The 18,005-nt window shown below is 39.5% G+C and overlaps 1 protein-coding gene across 2 annotated transcripts in view; it reads left to right on the plus strand.

Annotated features, from left to right (window-relative positions):
* The first annotated feature begins 7,454 nt into the window (after positions 1-7,454).
* The window catches only part of ugt8 (UDP glycosyltransferase 8), a 38,104-nt gene continuing 27,553 nt past the window's right edge, over positions 7,455-18,005 (plus strand). Inside the window, exons 1-2 of one of the 2 annotated variants that reach the window (XM_048255674.1) lie at positions 7,455-7,796; positions 9,202-9,251. The gene's annotated coding sequence lies outside the window, so the exon portion shown is untranslated. The remainder of the gene's footprint in view (positions 7,797-9,201; positions 9,252-18,005) is intronic. The other variant, XM_048255656.1, reaches the window with a different exon arrangement.

Genomic DNA, 18,005 nt, shown 5'->3' on the forward strand with positions numbered 1-18,005 from the left:
ATCTACTGATATCTTTCTCCGCTGAGTTTGTTCCTACTATTTGCCACTTGCCGTGCCACTAAGACAAGCTGAGAAGGGCGCATCATAATATGTAAGGGATAATGTATAGTACTGGGAAAATAAGTCCCGACAGGGCGAACCGGACCCCGACGCGCACCGGCGTTCTATACATTATCCCGCTTATTACACGGCTACTTGCCAACACAAGAAAAATAAACTTCACACAGTAGTCTACTTTTATGAGGTCCGAATGATTTATTGCGATTTCGTGAAAAGAGAAAAAAATAAGAGAAAATAGTTCTTCAAAAGTTTAGACGTTGCTTGGCAACGCCTTGGATTTCTAGTACCGGCAGGGCTAGGCTACTTGAGGTTGAATTGGACATTCCCGTTGAACGTACAATTGGAGAGGATGAATGGTACATCTCGGGGTAAGTTCGCACTCAAACCCCCATTCATTTCTTGGCTTGATGCAGCGTCTCCTCGATTGCAGCTTACAGGGTTAATTCCAGGCACACCTGAAAAGAATAGACCACGTTGACTGCATTGTCCACATTGGAAAAAATATTAGGCTATGGCCAACTGGTAGCAACTCACCTGAAAGGATCTGGCTCCATTTCTCCCTGTCAGAGGTTGTCGGAGCCCAGTAGCTTTTCAGACTTGTCTCGCATCTGTGCCGGTGACCATCATTAAAAGCAGCAGTTGAAAGCAGCTGCATGGCAGTACTTCTCAGACTGTGATTTGTATACCGTCTGGACAATGCAGCTGCTTGGTTGATGTTGGCCATCATGAGCCCAAGTGGATTGTGCCCCATGGGTTCCCTGGAATACCAGATCTTCTGCTGGTCGAGGACAGATTGTTCTTGCCTTAGAGGATGGAGGTAGAACCTCTTTGCATCAGGTGGGCAATGTGAAAGATATTTCTTAAAAGTTGCCACCGGGCAATTTGGTTTTCCCGGTTCAGAAAAAATGCACCCGCGATAGTTATGCTGCATAGCGTCCCTTGGGTCTTTGTGATTTTTCGTTTCGGCATTAAACGATAGAGTGATATACTCTTTGCCATTTTCGTCCCGTTTGATGGTAAACGAATCCCTGGTCAGATCCCGGTTACCCTCCTGCCTCTTCGTGCAAGGTGCAACTGGACGTCAAACCATACCTTTCGGACTAAGCCGATGGCTGTAGTCGTAGAGAGGGCCTCTGATTCCCTGATTCGCTTTAGATCAGCGCTTGAGATGGGAGGATGGTGCTGGCCGATGTCTTTGCCACTCTTGCGAATATCTTTGATTACAGACTTGAAAACATTGTTGCTGGACTTAAATTCTGGGTTCTGATGTTTGTTGAATTTAGAATAAAAGCGATTTATTTCACTACGGAGAGAAATGTAGCTCGCAACAGAATAACTATTGCCAGCACTGTTCCGCACAGATGGATAAAAAGCCCTCAACAGTTGGTTCAGCTGGTCGGCATCATATTCCTCCGTGGTATCAGATGACTTGACTTTCTGTTAACCAGTCTTTTATGGCCCAAGAAGTGTTTCTTTTGGTGTTGATTTCGTGTCTGTTTTCTTCTACTTTGTTTACCTCTTCCTCGGTTAGCGGTCTATGTCTCTTCGTCCGTTCTTCACCGTTGTTTCTTTTTCTTTTTTGGGGGGACAAATCCATAAACTGGGCCTGCCACCAGCGCTCAGCAGTTTCGTATTCGCTGAATATATTGAAGTTAATAGGAAAGTACCGAGGTGAAGTTAGTTTGATATTTGATATTCGGATATTCAACAGATATTCAAAAAATAATTATGCGGCCGGTTTCATCTCGTGTTTGCAGACAATGTACAAACAGATGACCTGTCTACTTGCTCCCAGCCGACCTTAGGGACCGTCTAAAAAGTACCTTCTGAATTACCTTCATAGTCTTTTTTGTCAATAGCTTTGACATCATGTGACCTAGTGACTCCAAATCAATTCAAAATAGTTATCCTATATGGGACTCATCAGACACACCTCTTTTTATAGTCACTATATGCACACAGTATTTTATATGAATATTTAAAAGAAAAGACCTTATTTCCCATAAGAAATGGTCTCCTTTTTTTCAATACCTCCCAAGCCATGTGACCTAGTGACTCCAAACCAATGCAGAATATTTATCCTATATGGGACTCATCAGACACACCTCTTTTTATAGTCACTGTATGCACACTGTATTTTTTATGAATATTTTAAAGAAAATACATTATTTCATATAAGAAACAGTCTTCTTTTTTTCAATACCTCCCAGGTCATGTGACCTAGTGACTCCAAACTAATGCAGAATAGTTATCATATATGGGACTCATCGGGCACACCTCTTTTTATGATCACTGTATGCACACTGTATTTTTTATGATTTTAAAGAAAATACATTATTTCATATAAGAAACAGTCTTCTTTTTTTCAATACCTCCCAGGTCATGTGACCTAGTGACTCCAAACCAATGCAGAATTGTTATCCTATATGGGACTCATCAGACACACCTCTTTTTATAGTCATTGTATGCACACTGTATTTTATATTAATATTTTAAAGACAATACATTATTTACCATAAGAAACTCACCTTTTTTCAATACCTCCCAAGCCATGCGACCTAGTGACTCCAAACCAATGCAGAATAGTTATCCTATATGGGACTCATCGGGCACACCTCTTTTTATGGTCACTGTATGCACACTGTATTTTACATTAATATTTTAAAGAAAATACATTATTTCATATAAGAAACAGTCTCCTTTTTTTCAATACCTCCCAGGTCATGTGACCTAGTGACTCCAAACTAATGCAGAATAGTTATCCTATATGGGACTCATCAGACACACCTCTTTTTATAGCGACTGTATGCACGCTGTATTTTATATGAATTCTTTAAAGAAAATACATTATTTCATATAAGAAACAGACTCCTTTTTTTCAATACCTCCCAAGCCATATGACCTAGTGACTCCAAACCAATGCAGAATAGTTATCCTATATGGGACTCATCGGACACACCTCTTTTTATGGTCACTTTATGCACACTGTATTTTATATGAATACTTTGTAAAAAAAAAAATACATTATTTCCTATATGAATGGTCCTCTTTTTTCAATACCTCCCAAGTCATGTGACCTAGTGACTCCAAACCAATGCAGAATAGTTATCCTATATGGGACTCATCGGGCACACCTCTTTTTATGGTCACTGTATGCACACTGTATTTTATATGAATATTTGGTAAAAAAAATACATTATTTTCTATATGAATGGTCCTTTTTATTCAATACCTCCCAAGTCATGTGACCTAGTGACTTCAAACCAATGCAGAATAGTTATCCTATATGGGACTCATTGGGCACACCTCTTTTTATGGTCACTGTATGCACACTGTTTTTTATATGAATACTTTTATTGAAAAAGGAGACCATTCCTTATAGGAAACGATGTATTTTCTTTAAAATATTAATATAAAATAGAGTGTGCTTTTAATGGTTATAGGAAGAGGTGTGTCTGATGAGTCCCATATAGGGTAACTATTCTGCATTGATTTGGAGTCACTAGGTCACATGGCTTTTTTTTGAATATCTGTCGAATATCCAAATATCAAATATCAAACTAACTTCACCTCGGTTAGGAAAGTCATCCATTTTTACAAACCACAAGGTGTCGCCAAATTGCTGTAGATCGTTTTTTTCCGTTAGGATAAGTGAACGGCACTACTTGCGGAATGATATGAAAGACTTATCGTAAGCACAAAACCCGTTGCCATTGACAGCGGTAATTATATGTTTGCAGCGGTAATTACATGAATATATCTTACCGCTAGAACTTTGGGAAATCCCATTCAAGTCAATGGAGCGTTCTACTGGCATTGTGAAGAGCCGTGTAATAAATTAAAATATATTAGCCTATAGGCTACTGTAAACGTTGGCTAACATTGCCTACCTACCCAGATAGCAAAATTATTATGGCTCAGATTTGGCCCAAAACTGGCTTGCCATTTTGGTAAAGCTCTGGGTGGATGTATGGGCCCTAAATGGCCCAAATTTGGCATGCCAAAATCAACCAAAAGTAGGCCAAAGCTCACCCAAAACCAATTTTGGATTTCCAAACTATAGCCTTAAATGTCCCAAAAAGAATAAAGTCCCTAAATCCCATAATCCAGCCAAAATGTAGCCATAACTGACCCTAAATGATACCATAATTGTGCCACATGTTTGCTTTTACATAGAAATTATGTATTTATTATTTTTTTTTTTTTTATTATTTATTTGTATTATTTATTTTAATTTATTCAGCTGTCTGTATGACTTTATTGCTGATAATTGTGACTTAATTGCTGATAATGTAATGGTTAGTCTAGGTTCACTATATACTTAAATTATGTTGTACATTATATATGCGTATGTATCTGTTAAAAAACACAGGAAAATTAAATACATTTCATTATGCTTTATTATATGTTTTGGTAGGGTGCTGGATGGCTGGGTAGCTGGGTGCTGGATGGCTGGATGGCTGGGTGCCTGTGGCTGGACAGCTGGGTAGCTGGGTGGCTGGCTGGGTATCTGGGTGCTGGATGGCTGGTGCCTGTGGCTGGACAGTTGGGCGGCTGGGGTGCTGGATGGCTGGGTAGCTGTGAAACTGGGTGCTGGGCGGCTGGATGGCTGGGTAGCTGGGTGCTGGATGGCTGGGGGGCTGGGTGCTGACTGCACTAAGAACAAAACAGAAAACAACCGGAAACCATGATTAGTTTAACTGCAGTGAAAGGGGGGTACAAAAACAACTTTTTAGGGGCATGATCTGGAGTGTCTTTGTGCCTCTTAACAGAGGTGCAACATGAACAGGGCCTTACGTGACAACAAGATGCGTTTTTAACTCATGAATACATTGCGAAGAAACATTTAACTCAATGAATACATTGCGAAGAAACCATAGGAACATAGGTCGGTGACAGTACAAACTTTGAATTTAAACGATTTCTTCGCAATGTATGAGATAAAAATAGATAGATAGATATATAGATAGATAGATAGATACTTTATTGATCCCTAGGGGCTCAACGTTAAATGCATCTTGTTGTTCATGTTGCACCGAAATTTCAATTGCATTTTGTGTCTGTAAGAGGCCCACAAAACTGGCAATATAGCTAACTGGGAGCTCCCCAGCTAACCCTGGCTATCGGCTCAATTACCTCTCTAAACCACAATCTTGTTTCTGTAATAGGCAGGTATTTGCTATTTCTTGTTCTAATTATCTAATCCTTATTAACCATAACAGGCTACAAGAGCTGCAGGAATATCGTCGTGGGGAACATCTAACGCTTAACAGTATCATGGGAACGGCTAACGTTAGCCTCTAACTGTCTCACAACAATAACAGCAAATCCAATGTTACTACGAGTAAATTAATAACATGTAAATGTGTTTAACATGTTTAAAAAGTAGGCTGTACAGTTGCTTGACCAAGGTTATTGAATACATTTTTCCTGAATTTAAAAGTTAAAAGATGAATGGAGACATGATACATACCTCAACTTCGATCGCTGGTCCGAACTGGGGGCTAGGCTGGGTCTTGTCCGAGTAGAAAGTTTGAAAATTTCCGGTCTTTGCTGAGTCTTTGGTTAGCCAGAAACATGCCAAAAACTCTGTCCCGCTCTTCCCCATCTTCTGGCTGTCCATAAACATGCCAAACAGCCCGTATGCGGCCATCAGATGCTGTCCCCACTCTTAATCTAACGCTCACGGTTGGCCAGAAATATGCCATAATTCAGCCATACACTACTGGCGCCTTCTTATCTGTTATGGCTGCCCATAATCATGCCAAATTGAAGCCAAAAGTTTTGGTCTGCCAAAACAAAGCCCAAAATCGCCAGATGTATGCCTGCCAGATAAGTGCTGCCAGAAAGTCTGCTATCTGGGTAGCAATGCTATCTATGCAAATGCAATATGTCCAAAGGTAGCCTACGGTAGGCGACTACATCAGGCTAAGCTATTAATAATACAAATATAAAGGCGATAGATGTGAGGAGTTGGCTGTAAGTTTAGCCTAGGCTATCCTATGTAGCCAAAAGTCTCTCCTGCGTTGACTACTTCAGTCTCATTCTCTTCTCGTTTTCTGACCATGTCAACATTGAGCAACGAAAATAAGGGAGATTTTCCGGGTTACTCACCCAAAAATACAGGGACATTTCAACATTCGTCTTTCTGTTGCTATCCCTCTGCTGAGAGGAAGAATTCGTAGGCCTACTACAAAACTGCTGCACTAATTAAACGAGGTGTGAAGCTAGGTCTAATTGGCGTCAAATCGTGCTCTCTCCCACACTGATCTGATCACTCTAAGGTCGCCTTCATGCAAGCAAAACGATGCTTTAAAAACATATTTTCGCTGGAAGGGCAGGGGGTTACAGGACAACAGTACAGAGACGGCCAAGTCTGATGGGGCTAATGTTATGAAAGTAATAGCAATATAGCATCGTGAGAAGGTTGGTCATGGATATTCCCAATGGTGTTGTTCGGTCAGAGCCAATGGGGCCGGAGGCCGAAAGGCGGTAGGCAACAACAGCCGTGGGAATATCCATGACCAATCCCACGATCACGAAAAGTGCTATATTGCTTTTTAAAACAACAATTCTACCACAAACTAAATAATCTGAAAAACACCCCAATATAGTTTAAAAATGTTAATTTCGACATCGTTTCTACGCATCAAAAAACAGTTCCCTTTTCAATAGACAGCGTCTTGGTTGCTAGGTAACCAACATTCCAGATCCCTCTTCACGGGTCTTTGTGGTTTACGTGTCTTCTTGAAAGAAATGTTGAAAGTCGGGCTGAAATCACATTCATATCTAGCTTTGCGCATGTTACAAGGACACTGGGCCATGTTATGTAAGGGACATGGTACTGCAAAAAAACGGAAACATAGCCTACATTGCAGAACCACTCAACTTTATTAATTTATGGTGAATAAATGTTATACTACTGTGCACAGCTCCATATGTTTTTCTGACACGATGCTAGCACGTTAGCAGCGGTTAGCTAACTATGCTAACGTTAGTTATCTACAAGTCTCCTCCAAGTGACAATCATATTATATAGGCCCTACACAATGCTGGCAATGCTGAGAACAATTAGCATCCTTGTTTATCTTACTTACATTGAGTTGACTGTGTAGCTTAATCCACAGATGTGGTGAAGCACTGTTTCGTTATGATTTGCTAAGGAGTAACCCATTGCTTAAAATAGTGGAGAGCTGGGATGAGAACATTGTGTCAAATCTTCGCATTGTCTCGCGGAGTGATTTATTATTAGTCTGAGTAGAAATGTCCAGGGATATTCCAACTCATGGAACGTCTCTCGGCCAATCAGAAACAAATAAATAGTTCCATAGAACCCAATTGTTGTATAATATGGGATATTTTACGGGAAAATTTTAAAACAGTAAGACAGCTGGAAAAAAAGTTGACAGGTATGTTTCAGACGTGGTAGACTCTAGGGCTCTTTGCTGTTGTTAGAACGGCAAACTAAACTAGGCCTATTGCACAACATAGGCCTACCATCACGTTACATTTTGTACAAATAAATAAATAGCCTACAGCAATCATACCGGCGCTGTCGCACTTGTCAATTGAAATAGACCCACCTATGTATTTTCAAACCAAATGGCCGCTGCGAACGTTATTACCTGGTTATTACGTAGATCGAATATGCCTAATGATGCAAAGCATCTGATGGTTCTGTAAACATTACCCCCTGAAAGTCACTACTGGATCGCTACTCACAAATCCTGAAACGGGTAAGTTTTTCTATTAATTGCTAAACAGGGCTGTTTTGAGGATAAATCTAGTGATTGGTTTTGTCCGTTGACAATGGAGGTAACTATGTCTTACAGAAAGGAATATTCCCGTGTTCCTAGATTTTAAGCATGGCGCTAACATCAGCTAACAAACTAACCTATCTTAACTATCGCTAACTAGCTAGCTAATTTAGCTGCTAGTTGGAATGTGGGGGTTGTGTGTGCTCCATGAGCAATATCCCAGCTAAGTTAGACAACTTAATGTAGTTGCATTCCGTTACTCCATCATCAATAGATCAATATTATTCGGTCTGTTAAGTATTGTTAAATGACATTTGGAATGAAACATGGTAATTTATTTTACCATAACGTTGCTGGAGTTATTCATTATGTTCACATCAAGATTTCAAACGTTGTTTCCTCTCAACGTGCTCTCACTGGCTTCCCGCTCCCGCAGTTTGCAATTCGCAATTCTGACAGCCATGATGTTTTTAGCATATTCTCTTAGCCACAGCAATGAGGCTCATTTTGTATGTTTTAATGGTTGTGTCCAGGTCGTGAAGTTCAAGGTGAGATGGTGAGGTCTGCTATTTCAATCCAATAGACTACACGTTTTTTTTTTTATTCAGCTAATTTCTCCTCACGTCCTCTAACGTTAACATTAGGTCCGAAGTCTCAAGCTTTTGGGGCTAAGGCACATCAAATCAGAACTCGAGGGCACCTCGAATCACAAATAACATAGTCTTAATATGGTAAAAGTTGTAACGTTAAATAAATACGTTAATGTGTACACTGTATGTGTGTTTGAAATAGTTACCATTAAAGTTACACTGTCCATAGCGTTACTGTACATTATGCTATTCAGGCCCTGGTGGCCTTACCACTGTGTGTGTAGGATACTCAACAAGGAGAGAGAATTTCCCCTGTGTTTATTCACACAAAGTTGACCTACCATAACTTCCTAACTCTGCACAATATCCCATTAACTGCATGATAGTAGGTTATTTACAATTTTCTGTAAAGTAAACAACTTATAAAAATAAATTTAATGCAGAACTACAGGATTATCGTGTACATATTAGGACATCCTAAAATGTCGAGAGTCATGTTTCAGACATCATGAAAAGGCATCAGGTCTCAGTAAAACGTCTGTCAAGTTTACGGCATTACACAGTCATGTCTCAGACATCAGATAAAAAGCCATCAGATCTCGGGAAAACCTCTGTTACAGTATACACTAATTCTGCAAGAAAATATATTTGTATTAATCTATTTTGGCAAGTACATGTTAAACTGCTACAACAAAATTCCCTGATATTCCATGACTGCCCCAAAAATGATTTTAAAAAAATCCCTGACATTCCATGTCTCGAACAGAATTTCTAAAATTCCTTTGATATTCCAGAAATTCCATGACCCGTGGGAATCCTGACTGGTGCACCTAATGTCATAAGGGTGAGCGCCTACACATCTGCTGTCTCTCCACAAACTAAGCGTTTGTTCTCCTTTGATTAGTGTTGCACGGTGCACCGATACTACAAAAGTATGGCAATACCCTGAAATTAAAACGTCAGAATACCTTATTAGTATCAATACTTTTAGAAAGACAGTGTTTTTTTTGCAATAAGATGCATATTTTATGTCAATGTGTGCAAAGCTTCTATTGCTTCCCGAAGCCTGTCTTTTCTCCTCACACACGCACACAGCTTTCAACCTGCAGCTGTCATGCAAGACACTTATCTCTTCTATGATCCCAGAAAGATTTTCCTTGACTTGTTAATTTTTTGAACATGTATTTTATCAAATGACAATAGAATGAATCATAATGAATTGCATCCATATAAGTTTATCCTTGGACTATGCGTGACTATTTTCCTCCAGCCTACCTACCACTCACTGTAATGACATTAAAGACAAGTGCAATAGTTTAAAAATCAATATGAAGTATTTAATAACTAAATATGTTTAGCTATTAATAATTATGCAGATCATAAATACAACCCCAAAACAGAAAAATAGAATGTAATAATCTGCAAATCTCTTAAACTCATATTTAGTTGCAAAAAGGACACAGACAACATATCAAATGTTGAAAATGACAAATTTGACTATTTCATGGAAAATATATGTTAATTTTGGATTTGATACCAGCAGTTTTTAAAAAAAGTTGGGACGGGGGTAACAAAATGCTGGAAAAGTTGTGTAATGATAAAGAAAACAAAATGAAGAATGTTTCACAACTAATTTGGGTAACTGGCAACACGATTCGGTATGAAAAAGAGCGTCACAGTGAGGCAGGGTCTCTTAGAAGTGAAGATGTAGAGGTATTCATCACTCTGTGTAAACCTGTGTACACAAATGATGAAACAATGTAATTGTAATGCTTCTTAACATGAAATTGTGACATATTTAAGGAGTTCATCATCTACAGGACATAATATTATTAAAACATTCAGAGAATCTAGAGAAATCTTTGCAAACAAGGGAAATAGCTGAAAAACAAATTGGATGGCTGTGGTCTTTTGGACCTGAGATGGCACTGCATCAACACCAGACCTTTTTCCAGACCTGTCATTGAATGGGCTCAGGAAAACCTCTGATAACCATTGTCTATACAGGGCTCTACACTAACATTTTTTTCCAAGAGCACTTGTGCGCCCAAGTTAAAAAATTTAGGAGCACAGACAAAAATGTGGGCGCACAGTCAGTTCTGTACTTAACTTAAACATAATCTAACATTACACTGCAGCTAACACTTAAAGATGCCAGTGCACCAATTGCGAATATTAAGAATGATTGACAACATTAAGGCTACAGGAAATAGGATTTTAAAGATCAGTGCCTACTTTATTTTCAGTCTGTTCTATTTTCCTACATTTTGTTTGTAAAATAGTATAATACATTGCCATATTTGCATTTAGCCTGTATATCAAGTATCCTGCCAAATGTAGGCTAATTTATTTATTTGTGAATCCATCTGTAGCTAATCCAAATATGCCCATGGTGACCTATCTGACTGCATACTGCCTAATACTACTACTAAAACAGTCCATTTTTCCAACATAGGCTAATCAAGGATATATATTTTTTTTTTATACTTTTACTTTTTATTTGAAATATCTGCATTGATGGAGGCAGTAGGCAAACGTTAGGCCTACTTTCGTTTTGCACTTCAGCTTGTAGCCTATTCGGTGTTTAAACAAGCATGCGTGGAAGCCTGGAGTTGTCAGTAGCGTTCTACCTTTGAATAAAATGGGAGTATTACGGGAAGCTACTTTTGTGCCTGTTCGCTACAGCTATATTTTGCATATTGCAGCAAATACGTCAACTGGGCTAAAAGGCATGTTAGGTTACCTTTCCTTCTCTCACTGCATTCTCAGAATCTTATCCTGTTCCTACGATATCCGATGAATTCGGTGGATAGAAGAACTAATTTCTTCAATCTTTGCATCTTGGCTGGCTAGTCTAACTTTCCACTTTTTCTGCGTGCTCTTGGATTTGATAGAAGCGACTACTAGCGAGTCACAATGCGAAACTGCTAACGTTGATGGGAGGTGTAGTTTTTATGCTGCATTCGCGACATGATTCTATGGTTTGCACCAGTAATGTTTCTTGATGTTGCGGTGTATTTTGTAGACAAACATTGACATGGTTAGAAGTCATTGGCACCAGTGCGCCTAAATAGTTTTTTGCACTCCATTATTTTTACTCGCATGTGCAAGTGAAATGGGCGCACTGTAGAGCCCTGCTATATGCCCAGTTTGATACTCAATTCAAAAATTGTAACAGCTAAAATTGTATTGAGACATGATACAGAAAATACCACCTGGGCCTGAGCTTGTTTAAAATGGACTGAGGTAGCGTGAAAAGAGGTCCTGTGGTTAGACCAATCAAAGTTTGCCATTCTTTTTGGAAATCATGGACTCATCTGGGCTAAAGAGGAGAAGACCTATCCAAGTATCCAACCTATCCAACTTGTATTAGTGCTCAGTTCAAAACCCAACATCTATGACGGTGTGGAGGAGCATTAGTGCCTACAGCATGGGCATCTTGCACATTTGGCAAAGCACAATCAATTCTGAATGATGTAGGTTTTGAGCAACATACTGCCATCCAGGCAATGTCTTTTCCAGGGATGACCTTGAATATTTCAGGAAAACAATGCCAAAATGAATATTTAAGGTGGTATGGTGGTTGTCAAGCTGATTTTTTTTGTGACTTGTACAAGCAATTTCAGGCCAATTTTTTGGTTTCCTGCTCAACACGACATGCCAACAATAAATGTTGAATATCTCCAAAACCACAAGGACCATATACATAAAAATGGTATCAAATGAAAGCCACCACTCATGGGATGTCTGCTGAAGTGTCAGAATGAACATGTATTGTGTAAGAGGCAACAGAACTAGAACATGAAAAAAAAAACAATCTCCACCTAAAGAAAACCAGTTTTCAAAGTGAATATTAGCTTGGAAACATAACATAGTATCCCAAAATCTCTATCAATCAGTACCCCTATCTATGGGAATGAGTCAAGCCAAGTTTACAGCTTGTAGGGAGAGACAGTGCAATGCTGCACAAGTTATAATACTTTAATGTCAGGGCGTCAGGCGTCAGGAAATGTAGAACTGTAGATGGTGGTCTATGATGCTATTTGACTTCATTAATGTACCATGTTGTAACACAAATTATATTTAATTGACATATCACTATAGTTATTAATTCCATCCTAACATAACTGCTCTCTCACTTCTTTAGGGTTAGGAGTTAGTAACTAGTTGGTAATAATAACTATATAATAGTCGTATGGCAAAGTATGTTTTTCCCCCATCCAAGCAGTGAGGTAGGCAGCCAACAGAAGGCACCCAGGGACCATGTCCATGTGCTCAATCTGAGTCCTGGTCAGGGACACAAAAGAAGAGTTTACTGTTTTGATAATTAACACCTTCCCAGATACAAAACATGCATGCATGCATCCAAGGGCATAATATATTAGGGCTGTCAAAATAACTGATTAATTTCGATTAATTAATTTGAGAAAAAATAACTGATTAAAAAAATTAGTGCAGATTAATCGATTCCGTATGACCTTTGACCCCGAGCCATTCTAGTCAGTAAAAATTAGACTGTAAAATGAAGGAGAGAGAAGAAAACGTGCTGCCTAGATCATTGATCATTGCACACAATATCATGCCAAATAATCTGAAACAATATAGTTGCATATACCTATGGGTGTCTTCTACCTAAAAAAAATAGGGTGACAGCTTGTACCAAAACATGTCCGCAAAAGTCTTAACAGAAGCTCTTTTTCAGAATTAGCCCCCTGACTAAGATCACAGCCAAACTATGAGCCTACCTAACAAGTTTGGTGCCTGTGGGACTTACAGTTTGATGATGATAATGTTCCTTACAAATAGCAGCAGTTTGTCTGCTTGGACCCTAATTATTTCAAAAAATGTCACTGCATGGACACAATGTACTGTACATCTAGAATTTGATTTAATTTGGTTGATGTGAACAATGTTTTTAAAAATTAGGTGATGCTTTGTGAAGTGGTACAGACCATGAAGTGCAGAGGTCTAGCTCTTTGAGAGTAATTTCTTTTAAGCCTGTAACAGCTGCACATTTAGATTTTTAGGGCATTGTTTTCAAACATAACTTGTTGTGTTTCTACTTAGACAAGATCATATGCTTTGCAGGAAATCTATTGTAATAATATGTGAAGTCCAACAGAGGGGGCCAGAAGACTTATTCAGAGAACAAGTGTGGCATTTAAATTTCAAGGCATACAGGTGCACTCAGAATGTAACCTAGTAGAATTCCATTTTGTTATGCTGTAGTGTCATTTAGTGTAGCATCTTAGTTCTAAATTTGGGACAAAATCTTAAATGTAAGGTTTAGTTTATAAGACGATAATACAGTCTCAAATGTGATAGCATTGACTTTTCTAATATCTCTATAGGCAGATTAGTGGCTGACTCAAACATGTTGGCCTCTTTGGCACATGTATGCACCAGGCCAGTTCACACCAACCCCCACTCCAATAAATTGACATTTCATTAACAAAAACTAGAGTATCTTTCGTAACCTCTATTTACACACAACCCAATGGCTCTTTGACTAATTACATACACCTGAGGCATTTTTTTACCTATAGCATATAGTTTTGACCTATAGCCTAATAATAATAACACAGGGGTCTGGGCGGTGTCTCCCCCAGGATTTAAAAAACAAATCTGGTTGCTTATCACACTATTGTAATGTGATTCAAGAGAGACAGGGTTCAGGAATAGGCTACTAAAGACATGTTGTAGAAACACAACCACAACCTTTCTTTGGTGAAAATCATCTCCTATACTTTCTTTGGTTATAGTCCGCGATTCACATTAAAGGCGCTTTAAGCAATGCTGGGAAACATTCTGTTGACGTTCAAACAAAACAGAGAGCTAGAGAGCTAGCTCACTACTTCCTTTTCCTCCCTCCTGTGCAATTGAAACTCTCCTAAACTCTCCGCATCTCCTGTGCAATTGAAACTCTCCTAAACTCTCCGCATCTCCTGTGCAATTGAAACTCTCCTAACTCTCCGCATCTTATCGGTATTGGGCTGGAACAGTTTGTCGTGTTTTTATGATCCAGATTGGACCAGGTTGTTTTTGTTGCCGTTTTTGAGCCTGGGCTGTCCAGGTGAGACCACATTTTTTTACAGTGTATTCAGGGCACAGGTAGCTAGTGGATGGTGAGGTGATGTTTGCTGTACGTGACAAAACAGGTTTTACCTCAAACCGTGTTACATTGCTTAGAGCACCTTTAACTGTAAGCTATCTCCGCAAGTGCATACTAAACATTTTTGCCCAAGTTCTGTGCTGTCGTCACATTTGTAAAATTACTATAATCCCATTTACCTTTACTCATCTACCACTTGATACTTTTTACCTGCATCGAATCGCAATTGAGTACGCATCTAATGTAGCTACTTGGTGGAGACACCACTCTCCAGGATTCACTTTCGCTGTCATTGCGAGCTAATAGGCTACTAAATGGGAAATACTTTGAAGTTCCCTTTGAGTCAAATCCTACACCTTTTAACCATGTTGACAGATAGGCTACCGCATCGCAGTGGTGCAGTAAATGGAAGCTCTATGATAGTGTATGCTACTGACGTCTATAAAAACAATATACGGAATAAAACTAGACAGTTAAGCTACTAGAGATGCGCGGATGGGCTATTATTTCAACCGTATCTGCATAGCAAAACTTATCATCCATCCGCCATCCATCCGCACCAACGTTTTTTAACCAATTTTCAAAACCGCACCCGCCCGCCATCCGCTGTTTGTTTTAATGTATATGGGTGATGCGTTTGATTGGTTCAACCGCCACCCGCCCGAATTTAATTAAAATATTATACTTCTTCACGTCATCCGCCCGATCCACGGTTTAACCACAGAGTCCGCGGCTATAACCGTGCATCTCTATAAGCAACCTCTGATTAGCATTGCTGATTATTGTTAAACTGCGATATGTGAGTACCAGCTAGCGGAGGGAACTTGTAGCCTAAAATGTACCTGGACAATACTGTGCACCTGCCCTAATTCTGAAGCAGTGGCCACCGCTACCAAATAAAGAGGAAACACTGCGGAAGAAAAGGAATGATTAATGAACAATAAACTAAGCTACATCAACACAATATGTGGAGTGAAACTGAATGGGCCATAATACTAATACATACGACTACTGTAGTTTTACTCATTGTTAAATTGCAATGTGAGTGCCAGCCAGCGGGGGAGGACACGTCGGCATGGATCATTTAAAAGACAACCGCAACTACATTGTGCGTCTGCCTTTTCTGATACCGTAGCGGCATTCATTTAGCCGTGGCGGGCCGTCATCCCAAAATCAACGTAGAGGAAACACTGGTGTGCCTGCTCTAACGACTTTCCCTGTGAGTGTGGCTCCTTGGTCGTTCCCATGGCAGGAGGGGAGGGGCCCTGTGTTTAGCAAACAGCGCTCACAAAAGACAGTGGATGATGACCTATGCACTCCTCATCAGAGATAAGAACATTAGACACAAGCAAACCTCTCAAGCCATAAACATTAAAACAAGCACAACTCTCTACAAGTGTGGAGGTTGATGAAAAGTGTAACTTGGGGGATGATTCCACGAAAAACTGTAGTCAGAGCATGGGGTGACATACAGACTACAGTATGTGTTTGCATTAATCCAGATAATAAATACCACATACTTAATACATCCAGCTATGTGTGTGTGTTGGTGTGTGTGTGATAAAGAGAGTACCAGTGTGAACACACAGACTGAAACGGAACCCAGAGTGATTGACCAAATGAATGATTCAGCAGCCCTTTCAGCCCACATCTCTCTACGCCATCTTCAAGCCATGAAATATTCACATACACTCACACACACAGGTGTACAGAGATACATCAAGCCTGGTTGGTGTGTGCTCATGTCTGTCTTAGTGTTTTCTTTCTTTATTTGGTTTATTTCAGTTCTCTTTTTTTGTTTGTTTTTCTGTATCTTTGTCTCTCCCCTCTCTTCCATTTGGTATTGTTTATCCCCTTGAACTGTAGAGTGTCTGCTAGCAATTAAGAATTGATATCATGATCAGGTGTCTTTTCCTTGCATGCCGTATAATTGCATCTGTCTTCACACACACACACACACACACACTCATACACACTCACACACACACACACACACACACACACACACACACACACTCATACACACTCACTCACACACACACACACACACACACACACACACTCACGCACACACACACTCACACACACACACTCACACACACACACACACACACACACACACACACACACACACACACACACACACACACACTCACTCTCTACGCACAGAGACACATTTTAAACACAGAGGTGTATAAATCTGCATTTGTATTTGTTTCCCTCCACTAAGAATATAAATGGTCTTAGGATGTGTGAGTTACTGATTGGGGATGGGTATGCCATAAATTGGGGGGGGTGGGGAGAGATAAAGGAAGGTGGTGATTGGTGATTGGAACTGAAATAGGATGTTCACTTGTGGGTTTGTGGTCAGAACAGGCGACCACACATCCAATCAGATTGCAGGGATGGTGATGACTCATGGAATAGCAGTCCCCCGCAAGGGTAGATGGGTAACAAGCAGCCAGTGTTTGATGAAATAGCCGTTTGTGATGCACACACAAGCCTGGGCACACACACACACACACAGCCTACATACACAGTCCTTTAGTGCTGATTTGTGACCTATTCGGGGACATTGAGGCTTAGGACACACTAACACATTCACAATCTGTAGCATGCTGTTCACTGACTTTTTCTAGCTGTTAGACCTAAGGACTGTTGTGACTGACCGTTTTTTTTTTTATATATGGCAAAGGTGAAACTGAAATAAGTTTCATTTTGCTATATTTTGTTCTGCATTTTGTTTAACACTCTGGACACTAATCTGGTCATTAATCTAGCTGTCAACTGCAGCAACTCGAGCTAGGTAGCACCATTTCCCCCCCCATACCGATAGTACTCGGTGACCTTAAGAAACAGAGATCTATGCGAAATATGCATATAATATACATATGACCTGCAGAGCTGCAATAACTAATGAGCTTCAGTGCCTTTGTACCGCAAAGTTAGTCGTTTTTTTAGTAGTTAGAAGTTAGAAGAAGTTAGAAGTCTTTTTTTACTTCACTGAAAAGCTTAGAATACGGTAATACGAGATATTGCAGTCAATAATCCTAATAAAATTCTTGAATTTCCCCTTGGGGATCAATAAGGTATCTATCTATCTATCTATCTAAAACTATATAGGCTGCAATTAACACATGCACAATTAATTCAAGTAACCATTTTATGTCAAGTGTTAGGTCTTAAGATGTTTTAGTTCCACTTACACACTTGCTATACTGTTTAATTCAGTTGTCAATTTCAAGTATTAATAGGCCTACAGTTTGAGAGATTTAGCTTACATTATGAGAAAATTATATTCTGAAATGTGTTTATCAAAATCAGATGTTCTGTCATTAGTCTGCTTTAGTTATCATTAAACTCAGAAGACTATCATTAGCTAACTTAACTGAGCATGGTTTGTAATACAAAGCTTATTTAGGACTGTTTGCCCAGGCTTTGGGTGATTAGCCCTTCTAAATGTATCTAAATGCTCATAGCTTGCAC

The sequence above is a fragment of the Alosa alosa genome, chromosome 1, assembly GCF_017589495.1.
Source record: "Alosa alosa isolate M-15738 ecotype Scorff River chromosome 1, AALO_Geno_1.1, whole genome shotgun sequence".
NCBI classification, from domain to species: domain Eukaryota; kingdom Metazoa; phylum Chordata; class Actinopteri; order Clupeiformes; family Clupeidae; genus Alosa; species Alosa alosa.